Source organism: Macaca nemestrina, chromosome 13 (assembly GCF_043159975.1).
Source record: "Macaca nemestrina isolate mMacNem1 chromosome 13, mMacNem.hap1, whole genome shotgun sequence".
NCBI classification, from domain to species: domain Eukaryota; kingdom Metazoa; phylum Chordata; class Mammalia; order Primates; family Cercopithecidae; genus Macaca; species Macaca nemestrina.
Window position 1 is genome coordinate 34,082,359 of NC_092137.1, and position 14,841 is coordinate 34,097,199.

The 14,841-nt window shown below is 36.8% G+C and overlaps 1 long non-coding RNA gene across 1 annotated transcript in view; it reads right to left on the reverse strand.

Annotated features, from left to right (window-relative positions):
- Positions 1-8,756: 8,756 nt before the first annotated feature.
- The window catches only part of LOC139357813 (uncharacterized), a 31,174-nt gene continuing 25,089 nt past the window's right edge, over positions 8,757-14,841 (reverse strand). Inside the window, exon 3 of the long non-coding RNA XR_011611595.1 lies at positions 8,757-8,858. This is a non-coding gene — a long non-coding RNA (uncharacterized lncRNA). The remainder of the gene's footprint in view (positions 8,859-14,841) is intronic.

The window sequence follows — 14,841 nt, forward strand, 5'->3', positions numbered from 1 at the left end:
TTATTTTTTATATAGAATAAGATGCTTTGTGTAACAAACAAAAATGAGCAAGCAAAAATGACCTCAAAGTAGCTTGGGTAAATAACATGGGGAAAAAAATGGCTTAAATTTCAGATTTGAAACACTGTAATTTCCATTTTCTGTTTCAAACTGTGCAATAGAGGAGGAAACAGAGTCCTAAATTTCTTATGGTGTGGCCACCAATAACCTGGATGATCTTGGGTATGTCATTATCTTTCTGAGTTTCAACAACTTGAAATATAAAAGGAAAAGGCTAAACTAAGTCATCTCTGTGGTTCTGAGAGTTCAAACATTCCATGATTCTGAAGATGAAATCTCTCTGTTATAGATCTGCATTTATGTCAAGGGAGATGTCATTGTGAATTTTTCATCATCATAGCAAAAAATGTGAAGTAGCAGACTGAGCAATACATGTGTATATTATGATGCAACCAGTCATCCCTTATTTATACAAATCTTGCAAGATACATGACAGTCAAAAGCCTTTCTATATTCAAGTATAAAAAAATCTATAAAATTATATTCAACTGGGTAGCAGTTTGTGCCTGGGGTTTTCATAGAGTTATATTTCTTTTCTGTGTTCAGAGAAGGGTTTTCTAAATGAATATAAGATATGGGACACTTTATTTGGCAGTATCTTTTAAACTGAGGGGTAAAATTATGTAAATGTAGCTCATGACTTATTCCCTTTGTTTCGTTAAGCATGGTTTTTATTTTGTCAGAAAATAATATATATATTTTGTCATCATAGAAATGAGTTTCAAATAGGAATAAGGAAAAAGATTACAGATTTAGCCCACATGCAACAAATCTGACGTATGAAAACCTAAATTATTCATTTTTGCCCAAATATTTATAAATATGAATTTATTTCTCAAGAATCATACTACTATAGACCATTTAACCCAATATGAATTCATTCATTTATAATTAAAACAAATTCAATTTCTACACAATTTTTAGGATTTCATTTATTGCTTAAAGTCAACTTAATGTAGTTAAGCAACTTTTGATTTTTTAAATGAAGCTACAAGTAAAATTTCCATTTGATGAGGTGAGAGAATTGCTTCAGCCTGGAAGATCAAGGTTGCAGTGAGCTATGATCGTGCCTCACTCCAGCCTACATGACAGAGCAAAACCTTGTCTTAAATATATATGTATATTTAAGTCAAAAACCTTAAATATGTATATATTTAAGACAAAAACCTATATGTAAAACAAAACCTTTTCTCGTATATATATATATTTGAGAGTTGTAATAGCATTGAACTTGAAAATAATTGAAAATAAGGGGACAAATAAAAGTTTAAAAAATTAGGTTAATAGGAAGCAATAAAAGGACTACTGTTTCCATCTAAAACTTGGAAGCTGAATAGACTAAGAAAAAATAAATACAAAATCAAAATAGTGGCCTGATTTTGGAATTTAAGGATTAAGAAAGGGATCCCCTTCCTCAACGTGCCCCTCTTTTTCTGTCTTCTACTCACCACACATTGATAATTGGGAACAATAGGTTCATTTACATTTTGTTTCCCATATGGGAGAAACTGAGATCTGGAAGTTCTTTGAAGATTTTGCTACATTAGGAATTCAAATAGGATTGTTCAGCTGATAATGCTGAGTTTCTAGATTGGCAAACTTCATATTGGCCTACATCTCCATAAAAATGTATTTAAGAAATTGAACATTCTTTGTGTTCGGGGTCAGGAGGGTTCTAAAAATGAAAAAGAAGAACTGATTCATTTTGCGCCCACCTTGAGCTTAAAATTGTGTTAGTCACTTCATTTGTAAGGCTGATAATATTTTCTGTATTTCAGTGAATCAGGCATTAAAACCCCTTTCTGCCTAGTGTTCCATTACAGGAATGCTAAGCATGTGGGAGTTATTTATATCCTGCTGCTCAAAGTCATCAGCAAGGTCTGATTGCAAAAATTAAAAAAAATCACAACCTCAGGCATAAATGGGTTAATGCCTGGCAAGTATAGCAGCCGGGCCTCAAACCCAACCATCAGATTTAATACATCATCTCTTGTCATATACCAGTTCCCTAAAATATAGTCCTAGTCTACAAGTTGCTTATCTGCTGGTGTTTTCTTATGACTGTAGAAAAATTTACACTTGTGGGTGTGGTAATTAACATTAGGGAAATATAAAATGGTGTTGGAGGAGATCAGGGTAGGAAATGATTGTATTTATTTAACGGAGCAACTGGAAAGTCTTCATGGGAAAAATAGTATTTCAGACCAGTTCTCAAGAAATGAGAGAATTTTAACAAGTAGAGATAGGCTTGGGGGGATTCTAGAAGAAAGGAAGGACTCAGCTAAAATTACATAGGCAAGAAAGTACAAAAGTAATCATGAAAAAGAAATTAGAGTTTTTTGGAGGTTTTAAAGTAAAAGAACCAAGGAGTTATTAAATACTAAGAAAGTATTTAGTTTAAAAGACATTTAAAGAGGATATTGAATAGAAGTACTATTTTAAAAGACTTTGAGGAAAGTTGTGACTAGTTAAGAAAGATTAATATTGCCTCACAAAGAGACCAAAAGTACAGAGCTCAATTAGGAAATAATCATAATAGACCAAATATATGTGGGTCTTGGCAACTGATTGTATGTGACAGTGTAAGAGGTGTTAGAGACACTTTTCTTGTATTCTTTTCTGTTCTTTTCCTTTTTAACTACTAAAATGTTACTTCCTTTTGTACTAGTTAGTATTTTCTTATATTAAAGTTTCCCTGATCAAATTACTGGTGTGGTTTCTGTCTCTGACAGGATTCTCACAGACACATTATTGTTCTATATATAATAGATATATAGATGTAGCATTGGGTAAATTCAGAGTGTGCCTTCTAAATTTTGGTGTATTTTCTTTTCCAAGCACTAACAATTTATCATCATGCAGCAGAATCTATATCCAAATTTAGTCCAAGAACCCAAGTTACCCAAGTATATGCTGAAATAAAAACACCATAAAATTCCTCTACTGAAATGAATACGAAAAATGTATAAAAATATTTTTTCTCTTTTGCAGCAGGCATATTGAAGAAACAAATATTTGAATAAGAACAAGATAGAATAAAAAGGACTTGAGATTTAACTGTGATTTGTTGAAATTGTATGATCTAAGATAGATAAATCATCAAATGAAGAAATCAAACACAAAATATGTTTTGTCAATCCTCTATGTTCACACTAGTGAAGAGAAATAAAAATATTGGTTAGTTCTTGGAGAAATTATTGTTTTTATCTAGAGACATAGCCCGGGGACATTCTATGATCTAGACCAGAGGTAAGAAATTATGGCTACAGGTTGACCTCCTGTTTTGTAAACAGAACTCTAAAGACAATTTACATGTTGTTTATACCTGCTTTTGCTTCACAGTGCAGAATACAGTAGTTGTGACAGGGACCACATTACCCCCAAAGTCTCAAATATTTACTCTCTGTTCCTTCAGGGAAGTTTACCAACCCTGGAGAACATCAAATCTCCTTTTCTTCCCTCTTGGCAATTGAAGCTTGAAAGAAGCTAAACAAATGGGCATGGATGTGTTTCAATAAAACTTTATTTACAAAACCCAGCTGCAGGCTAGATTTGGCTTAGAGGCTTTAGTTTGCTGACTCCTCTAGGGCAGAGTAGGTATGTTATAAATATTTGCTGAACAAATGAAAAAAATGGATTGCTTTTACATTCTAAAATTGCCTGCACGTTCTCTTCTTTTTTTTCAGTGTGTGTGGTATCTACATGAGACACATGTGATGACTGGAGACTAGGCATTATGAATGACTTAGGAAACCTCTGGAGGGTGCCTGCTTTGTGGCCATAAACCAGTGTGCCCATGTGGAAAACATTGCAGTCCTGGGGCAGAAGATAAACTTCATGCTTGATAAAAAACAACCAAAAGGTAAGGTTTTCTTCTGGTGTGCTGCAGTGTTTAGTCTTCTTCTGTTTTCCATTCCCACTGGCAGTTCAAAGATGTCCTTAATCCATCATATGCCTCTTGAGTGTGTGCTGTGGGTTTACTGTCATGATGAAAAACTACTTCATGAACTTAGTGAAGGAACTTGGGATTGAGTCCGAGCTGCTTACATAGCTTCTGGGGAAAATATCACCCAAATATGGGGGAAACAATCCAACAGGCACTTCAAGTATTTGTTTTGAAATAGAAATATTGACGGTGGTCCATATTTTTTTTTTTTTTCCAAAGGTGTTTGTTTGTTCCATAAATCCAGATAGGTGAATTTCATTAGTGAACTTCTGATCACTAACTTGATGATGCTACCTTTATTATGTCTCAAATCTGCCCCCGCACCTCTATCCTACTACTGCTAGTATAATTCAGACCCTCTCCCCTGAACTGTTACCTTAGATTCCTCATGTGTCTAATTTGTTTTACCTTTCTCAGCTAGATTAATCTTCCTGAAGCACAAATCCAATCATGTCAATATTTTTCTCAGAAACAAAATAATATCCCTTTGCCTGGAGAATAAAGTCTAATCTTAGCCAGTTGACTCAGCTCAGGCTCCATTTATCTCCCCCATTCATTACCTCTCCTGCTTATAACCAATTACTGGCATACCTCAGAGACATGATGGGTTCAGTTCCAAACCACCATAATAAAGTGAATATCTCAATAAAGCAAGTTACACAATTGTTTTGGTTTCTCAGTGCATATAAAAGTTATGTGTACATTGTAGCTTATTAGGGTACAGTTGAATTATGTCTAAAAAAATCTATATACCTTAATTTAATAAAAACTAGCATATTACTAAAAGTTCTAACAGTCATTTGAACCTTCAGCAAAGTATAAACTTTTTGCTGGTCTTGCCTTAATGTTGATGGCTACTGACTAGTCAGAGAAAATGATTGCTGAGGGTTGGAGTGGCTGTGGCAATTTCTTAAAAAAATGAAATTTGCCACTTCAATTGACTTTTCCTTTCACAAAAGCTTGCCCTGTAGCATGTGATGCTGTGTGATAGCATTTTACCCACAGAAGAACTTCTTTGAAAATTGGAGTCAATCCTCTCAAACCCTCATGCTTCAACTTAGTCACTAGCTGCATTAACCCTTGCTAACAAGAGAGTCAACCTGTCCTTTGAAGTTTGAAGCCAGGCATTGACTTCTCCTCTCTAGCTATCAAAGTCATAGATGGCATATTCTTCCATTTTAAGGCGGTTTCATTTGCATGAAAAAGCTGTTGTTTAGTGTAGCCAGCTTCATCGATGGTCTTAGCTAGATCTGGATAACTTGCTGTAGCTTCTACATCTGCACCTGCCTGCCTCATCTTGAATTTTTATGTTATGGACAGGGCTTCTTTTCTTAAACCCCATAAACCAACTTCTGTTACTGTCAGACAAAAGACTTTTCTTCTGCAGCTTTCTCCCCTCTTTCAATCTTCAGAGAACTGAAGAGAGTTAGGGTCTTGCTTTTGATTAGGCTTTGGCGTAAGGGAATGTTGTGGCTGGTTTGAACTTCTATCCACATGGCAAGTGACCATGGCCCATGATATAGACCTCAGGAAGTCTCAATATGCCCAAGGTAGTGGGGGTGCAGCTTGGTTTTATACATTTTAGAGAGGCATGAGACACCAATCAAATACATTTAATAAACACATTGGTTTGGTCCAGAAAGCAGGACAACTCAAAGTGGGGAGGGGAGGGGGAAAGGGGTGGATTCCAGGCTGTAGGTAAATTTAAACATTTTCTGGTTGACAGTTGGTTGCATTTATCTAAAGACCTGGAATCCATAGAAAGGGAGAGTTCAGGTTAAGATAAAAGATTTGGAGACCAAAGTTATTTTGAAGTCTTGTAGTGGCTGCCCTTACAGACAGTAGATGACAAAGTTACCTATTCAAATGTTAGTTAATCTCTTTAGGATTGGGAGAGTCTGGAAGAAAAAGAACTAGCTATGTTAATAGAGATTCTTTATAGAGGCAAATTTTCCCCCACAAAGAACAGCTTTGCAGGTCCATTGCAAAATAAGGCAAATAAATATGTTTTGGGGTGAAGTATTTTTATTTCTTTCCTTTTCTCATAATGTTATGCCAGAGTCAGGTTGGAAAGTAAGTCATGATATATAAGGTTAAATAAAACCTATCTGATGAGAATTTATCATTTGTAGGGCCTGATTCCCCAGACTCCTCAGATAGGCATTCCGGCAAGATTAAAAAAAAAAAATCAGAGTTGGCCGGGCACGGTGGCTCATACCTGTAATCCTAGCACTTTGGGAGGTCTAGTTGGGTGGATCACGAGGTCAGGAGTTGGAGACCAGCCTGGCCCACATAGTGAAACCCCATCTCTACTAAAAACACAAAAATTAGCCAGGCATGGTGGCGGGCACTTGTAATCCCAGCTACATAGGAGGCTGAGGCAGGAGAATCGCTTGAACCCAGGAGGTGGAGGTTGCAGTGAGCTGAGATCATGTCACTGCACTCCAGCTTGGGCAACAGTGTGAGACTTTGTCTCAAAAAAAGAAAAAAAAAAATCGGAGTTTAGTCCTCACAGACCACTAAAACTTCTTTCATGTCGGCATAAGGCTATTTTACTTTCTTATCATTTGTATATTCATTGGAATAGCACTTTTAATTTCCTTCAAGAACTTTCCCTTTGCATTCACAACTTGGCTGTTTGGCACAAAAGGCCAACCTTTGGGCCTATTGTGGCTTTGAAAATGCCTTCCTCACTAAGATTAATTATTTCTAGCTTTTGATTTAAAGTGAGAGACCTGCGACTTTTCTTTTCACTTGAGAACTTAGAGACCACTGTAGAGTTATTAATTGGCCTAATTTAAGTATTTTTATGACTCAGGGAATAGGGAGGTCCAAGAGAGAAAGAGAAATGGGGGAGCAGCCTGTTGGTGGAGCAGTCAGAACACACACAACATTTGTTATGTTTACCATGTTACTTGGGCATGGTAGGTATCACCCCAAACCAATTATAATAGTAACATCAAAAATCATTGATCACAGAGCACCATAAAGGATATAAAACAGTGAAAAAGTTTAAAAATATTGCAAGAATTAGCAAAATGTGACGCAGAGACACAAAGTAAACATATGCTGTTGGAAAAATGGTGCCGATAGACTTTCTTGATGCAAGGTTGGCACAAACCCTTAATTTGTAAAAAAAAAAAAAAAAAAAAAAAAGAAACCATTATTGGAAGTGCAGTAAAGTGAAGCACATTAAAAGGAAATGCTCCTGCACTTCCTTTCATGGAAGGTGGCCAGATGAAATACAGGAAATCCACTTAATTTGAATTTTATGTAACAAGCTTTTTAGGATAAATAGATCTCAAATATTGTGTGAGAAATATTCAGAGGAAAAAAGTATTCATTATTTATCTGAAATGTAAACTTGAGTGTCCTGTATATTTATTTGCTAAATCTGACAACCCTACTTTCATGTCCACCATGTTTACCAGATTAAAATAATTTTGTTCTTGTCTGGGCATGTTGGCTCACACCTGGAATCCTAACATTTTGGGAGGCTTGAGGTCAGGAGTTCGAGACCAGCCTGGCCAACATTGTGAAACACTTTCTCTACTAAAAATACAAAAAATTATCTTGGTGGAGTGGTGCACGTCTGTAATCCCAGTTACTTGGAAGGCTGAGGCGGGAGAATCGCTTGAGCCTGGGAGGCAGAGGTTGCAGTGAGTGGAGATCATGCCACTGCCTTCCAGACTGGGTGAAAGGCAAGACTACGTCTCAAAAAACAAAACAAAAAAAACTTTGTTCTCTCTATGTATCTCATGCTTTTCAGCTGTTCTGATTTGGCCAAATTACCCCCTAACTACCTAGATGCCATAAATAAAAGTATAGGGCATAGTACATCAACACCTCTTTTGCAAAGTCGACATGACGTAGAGAAAAGGATATAGATGGGATAGCAGGAGATATACTTGGATTATCCTTATGGCTCCAACTTGGCCAGCTCTGTGACTTTAGAACAAATGACTTAGTTTATCTAGCCTTCAGTTTCTTCATCTACACAGTGAGGATAATAACACCAACTTCACATGATTGTTTTTAGAATTAAGTGTGAAACTTTAAAAAAGCTTTATAAAAACATATAACTCATTGAAGCACTTCAGTAAATGACAGCAAATTATCAATTTTCTCCTCATGTCAGTGCTTCTCAAACTTGAGAACCCTCAAAGTACCCACCCCTGAAATGTATCTGTGGATTCCAATGTAAGAAGTATTTCATTAATTAGTTCAATGTAGAAGTGGTTACTGTAGATGATCATTTCGAATCTTACAACCATAAACACTAATCAGACTTAAGCAATAAAACTTGGTGGTAAAACAAGGTCACTAAATATTTATCTAGATAATCCAGAATAGAATTTTATTTTTAGTTTCTCAACAAAAACAAAATATTTTATAACTGTCATAAAAAACTTTATGGAGTCACAAGAATATACCAATAGATCCTCATTACAGAGACACTGTAGTCTATCACACTACTAGACAGATTGTCTTTGGAAAGGCTACATTTTTGGGGTCTCTGTTTCTTCTCCATGGAGTCTTCTGCAGAGTGGAATGTTATGTTGACTTTTTGAAGAATTCAGAATTATAGGCTTTAAGTGGCGACTTATTTGTACACAAGTTCAGCCAATTTACTACTGCATTCAAAGCCCTTTCTTGATTATTTTATTCATATCACCTCTGCTAGGTAGGAAATGGGTTATGTGGCTTTGGCCATGGAATACTGGACATTTGACCTGGCTGGCACGTACTGAGTCAACCACATTTTCTCTCGCAGGATACCGAAATTGCTGTTAGTCTCTGGTGGGTGCTTAAAATGAAAGTTGTTCTTTGGGTCCCATAGGGCATCTGAATTCTGCTGGGAAAAGCAGAGGGTGATAGTAATGCAGTAGTTACTGAATATAAGTGTGGAGAAATTGAAAAGTAACATTATGACCTGGCTTTCTACTTTTTGATAGAGTCCCTTATGAGAATAAAGTGGTTGTAACTTCCATTTTTGTTTAAGAGAATTTGAAGCTATTTTTTTGTTACAACCAAATGATCAAATTAAGACACCTGGGTCAAAATTGGAACTGGATTTTACCTGTCAAGAGAGTTGCATGGAATAGTGAGGAACACCTGTGGGAAGAGTAAATTTTAGAGCAGGTGGTATGCATAGTGCTGCATCTGCACAGAAGAAGCTAACAGTGAGTAGGAGTGATAGACGGGTGAGAGAAAGGACTACTAATTGGCTGAGTGACCATGAAAACACTTGGAGAAATTGTCTAATGAAATTTTTACTTGGTCATAATATACAGTCTGTACCCTTGCTTTCCCTTTCCCATGAAATGCTTGGAAGAGTTACAATATTTACTAAATTTTGGATGTCTTATATTTTTAAAATAATGAATGTGCAGGACAAATAAGTTGGATGATGAGGTTGATGTCCGGTTTGACTAAATGTAGCAATGGGGCCCAGAGTTGGGTTTCAAATATCCTAGGCTATTGTTTCATTTTTCATTTGAAGAAAGGGTTTTGCTGATAACATTTTTTCATAAAACCAGTATAGAAAGAGCCTTGGATGAAGAATTAAAAGATAGGGGCTAACATCCACGATCCCTCACCTCTTTGTTGCATCTCAGGTTATGTTACTGATAGAGTAATCCTGAAAAATTTTAGAAGGTTTTTATAAAGCTGAATATTATTTTAAAAAGATGAAAGCAGTCTGTAAACTGTAAAAGACTAAAGAGGGAAAAGATGACATTATTTCATTATTACCACATTGTTTATTTCATCATTACCTCTTATTGTTTAAGAAGTAAAAGATAACATCAGCAGTTTATTTCCATAAGGGATTCCATCAAAAAGTAGAAAGCCAGGGCACAATGTTACTTTGCAATTTCTCTATACTCAAAGACTAAAGAGTTAAAAGGTGACATTGTTTAGACTTACAATTTAGATTTGAACTGTTTTGTTTATTTTTACAATGCGTATCTCAGTAACATAGGAGGAATTTATAAGTTGTTGAATGAGTGAATCTAGGCTTCAGGGTCACATATATGTTCTACATACAGTCTCCCCTCTACACCTGTGGGTTCTGCATCTGTAGATTTAACCACAATTTAAAATACTTGGAAAAAAGAACAGTAAAAATTAAAAATACAACCATAAAGTATAACAACTGCTTATGTAGCATTTAGATTGTATTAGGTATTATTAGTAATTTAGAGGTGATTTAAAGAGTACAGAATACAAAAAAAGTAGCCAGGTGCGGTGTTGGGTGCCTATAATCCCAGCTACTCAGAAGGTTAAGGCAGGAGAATCATGTGAACCCGGGAGGCAGAGGTTGCTGTGAGCAGGTATTGCATCATTGCACTCCAGCCCAGGTGACGGTGCAAGATTCTGTCTCCAAAAAAAGTACAGTAAAATGTATATAGGTTCTATGCAAATCCTATGCCATTTTATACAAGGGACCTAGCATCTGTGAGTTTTGGTATCCATAGGGGTCCTGGAACCAATTCCCAGGGGATACAGAGGGACAACTGTACATATAAATAAGTCAATCTCAAAGTATTCATTCACAAAGAGGATGCAAACTGTCCTTGTCTACTGTGGAACAAAGGACAGAAAATACCAATGAAAATGATTTAAGTTAGAGTCACATCTGAGAATTCAAATGGTACTCAACAGTAGAATGGTAGCAGAGAAAGAAGGGATATCCCTTCTCTAAAAGGGATTTCTGTTCTCCTTGGAGCAATTTAAGACTAATCTTGATGCACTTGAACATCTCTCAGCATGTTTTTTTTCTCTCTGTTTAATTTTAGGAATAAAAGGAACCCAAAATCTTCTTTACTGCTGGGATAGACATTGATGTCTTCTATATGGGTTTAGATAACACTGATGTAGTAGAAAGTGTCCAACAAACACAGTGCAGCATACGAGTAGTTTGGTTGGTTTCTCAGTTGGCTACTTTAGGTGTATTTATTGAAGCATTTTTGATGTATAATTCTAAACGGCTTAAAACAATTTGTGGGCCTTTTTCCTCCAATGAATCACCCTGAGGGCATATGGCAGGTTCCTCTGGGCCCTTTGATGTGAGTAACAAAGGGAGATTGTAACTTACTGCTCTTGTGACTAATTTCATGTAGGTTGCTTTTGTTTATGGAACAACATAAATGAATCACCACATACATTTCAATGGCTTTACATAAATATATAAACAATACATTTCAGTTTCTGACTGTGACAGCTTCTAAAATGATGATAACATACAGATTGGAAGATTTAGCAACTCTACAAGTTCCTTTCATAGTCTTCCTGGTCAGATGATTCTTACTCTTAGAATTGCCTTTAGACTGGGATAAGACAGACCCCTGTTCTAGGTCCTGCGGTATATGGGGCCTCATGTATCATAAAAAAACACAGATTACATTTATTAAACAATGCAATATTATATCACCTTGTGCCTGTTAGACTATTACAATAAAGATGAAAGATAAAAATGTTGGAGAGGATGTGGAGAAGAGAACCCTTGGATACTGTTGATGGAAATGCAAATCAGTAGAGTCATTATGGAAAATGGTATTGAGGTTCCTAAAATTATTAAAAATAGAACTGCCATATGATCTGGCAATTGCACTACTGGGTATGTATCCAAAAGATATGATATGAGTATGTCAAAGATATATCTGCACTCCTGTGTTCATTGAAGCATTATTCACAATCACCAAGATAAGGAATCAAGAGCCCATCAGTGAATGAATGAAGAAAGAAAATGTGATATACATACACAATGGAATACTATTCAGCCTTAACAATGAAGGCAATCCTGTTATTTGCAACAATGTGGAGGAACCTGGAAAACATCACATTAAGCGAAATAAGCCAGGCACGGAAAGACAACTACTGTATGATCTCACTTACCTGTTAAGTCTAAAAAGGTTGATCTCATAGAAGTAGAGAATAGAATGGTGGTTACCAGGAACTGTGGGTTGGGAAGCTTGAAGAGATATTTGTCAAAGAGACAAAATTTCAGTTAGATAGGAGGAAGAATTTCAAGATACCTATTGTACAGCACAGTGACCATACCTAATAACAACGTGTTATATTCTTGAGAATGACTAAGAGTAGATTTTGTATTCTCACCACAAAAAATAAGTATGTGAAGTAATGCATTCATTTAGCTTGACTTTGCTATTCCACTATGTATGTTTCAAAACACGTTGGACATGATAAATATATACAATTTTTATTTCTCAGTTTTTTAAGAACATATGTTTACTTCTGTTTCTTGGGATCCACAGCATAATCTGAAACCATGAACATTCATTCTCATAATTAACATTGTTCAGGCCTCAAAGAAAGCACTTCTCTACGTCTTGCCCTGTATTTTCAAAACAAAAGGCAATTATGTCCAAATGCCATAAAAGTTTGAGTTGTGTTGCTGCCAATGTCACAGATGGATAGTACTTTGAAATGAGAGAGGATCTGAGTGGTAAAAGCACATAGATTTTTAAAAAGGCAAATAATTTGTATCAATTTAGGTTTGGTCAGGACTACTTTAGGTATTATGAAAAAAGGACATTTATTAAAGGAATTAGGGTTGATACAATAGGGGGAAGAGCTGAGAGAGTGAACATTAGAAAATCTTCAACTGGAGGATCAGGGAAATGGTCACTAATAGTTACCCTGGAGCATTAAAGGACATGATTTCTAAAAGGTTATTAGGAAACTTTTGCAATATCAGTTTCTCTGGGAATCTTCCTACCGACTGTCAGGCTACTGCAGAAATGTGAGTGCCTCTGAATTGCCTGGGAAGCCACAGTGCATCCTCATCTGCCCATAAATCTGGACACCATGAATTCCTAAGAATAGTGATCTCGCCTCCATTCTACCTGCAAAGTATTGCAGGGGTTTTTCTAATTAAAAAACTGTAACTCAGAGCTATACAAAGTGGAGGATCCTGGAAAATGTAGTTCCTGACTACTCTGCAAGAGGAGGAAGAGAAAAGGGGTGATGGTGAGCTGACAGCAGAGAACTGAACACAATGCACCCCTTTGTCAACTCAGCAACTATGCACGACACTTCTCCCTATATTTAATTTCGGAATAAAGGCAAATACAACATCTTGCTTCCAACTAATATTATGCAATTAACGTTAATTCAAGTGTACACATTCTTTTTCCCAAAAGGGAAAGTGCCAAAGCTCAGATGTCACTTTATCTTAGATAGTTCATGATTTCAATATTGAAATATAGAGTTTGAGTACTTTCAGCATATTTTATACTTGGTATGAGGATGGAGGTGGAGGTTAATTTATGCAAATATGTACCTGTCAAAGAATAAAGAACAAAGAAAATTACTAGCTTTTTTTTTTCTTACTAGCAATTTGTCACATGGCCATTGTTGGTATTTGTAGTACGAAAATACCCAGTTGTCTTCCATGAAACGGATCCTTGGTGCCAAAAAGGCTGGGGACCACTGGCCTAGGGCAAAAAGATTCTCGATACCCTCTCCCATTACCCAGTGCATATTTTTTTTTGCCCTAAGTCCTCAACCTTTTTGGTACCAAGGACAGATTTGTGGAAAACGGTTTTTCCATGAACTTGTGGGGCAGGGGAAGGGATGGTTTCTGGATGGAACTGTTCCATCTCAGATCATCCGGCATTAGATTCTCATTAGGAGCACACAACCTAGTTCCCTCCCATGTGCAGTTCATGATAGGGTTCCCACTTCTATGAGAATCTAATGCTGCTGCTGATTTGACAGGAGGCAGAACTCAGGTGGTAAAACTTGCCCAGCCGCTGCTTACCTCCTGCTGTGCACCCAGTTCCTAACAGCCACTGACTCAATACTGGTCTGTGGCTTGGGGATTGGGGATCCCCGCCCTATGTAAGTACATCGGGTAGTCAGTTTGCCTAGTGGGAACTCAGAATTGGTGCCTATGTTGCTAACAAGTTGCGCTCTCAGCAATGGTTGTAGCCATACCAGCCATGGTGAATGAAAATGTATGTTTCTGAGCCTACACTTAACTCTCCACAACCCTGGCTATGGTTGATATACAGAATAGAATATTTTGTCTGTCTCATTGAGGAGAGCCTGTTCTGCTGTGTTTACCCTGCTGTAGTTACATGAGACACAAATATCTCTCACATTTTGTGCTCATTCTGATTCATCCACATCTTTTCTCAGTTTTTCTAATTTTTGAATGTAGCTTTTTGAAAATCCCCAGCCATTCAGCTAAGTTGTTAGCAACTGCCCACAAATAAGTGTAGATTCATCAGTCATCTTCACTCTTCTTTGAGACAAAGCAGTACCTGCTCAAAGGTATACCGGCAAGAAGGATATCCTTTAAAAAGTTCCCGTTCAGGACTCCTGCTACCATCCATTTGAGTGGTTTTATATTACCTTCTAGAACAGTTTATAAGCCATGCCCAGCTGTTTCTCCCCTTCCAGTGAAGAGCGGATTCCCTGAGGCTATAATGTGAGGTGAGGAAGAAGAGGTATTGCAATAGGAGTAGACAACAGAGGAGTTTAAATCACTTGCTCATGCAACTGAGGTATCTTCAGGACCGAGTCTCAAATACAGCACTTCTGCTTGCTAATCGATTGCTGTCACCTACATCAATCTTTATGGCTTGGTAGTTCAGAGAGTGCTCAACTTATGATGAGCAGTTCAGGTTACATAGTAATTCTGTGGCTTATGCCATGTATTCCGGGCCCAGTGTATAGCAGAAGCTGTAATTCAAAAGGAGAATGGGTTTCTGCAGAAAACGGTATGATTTACTCTAGAATCCCAGGGGTCTGCATGGTGATTTATCTTTAGGGTCTTGCCAAAGGCTCATACACATCTCTATCAG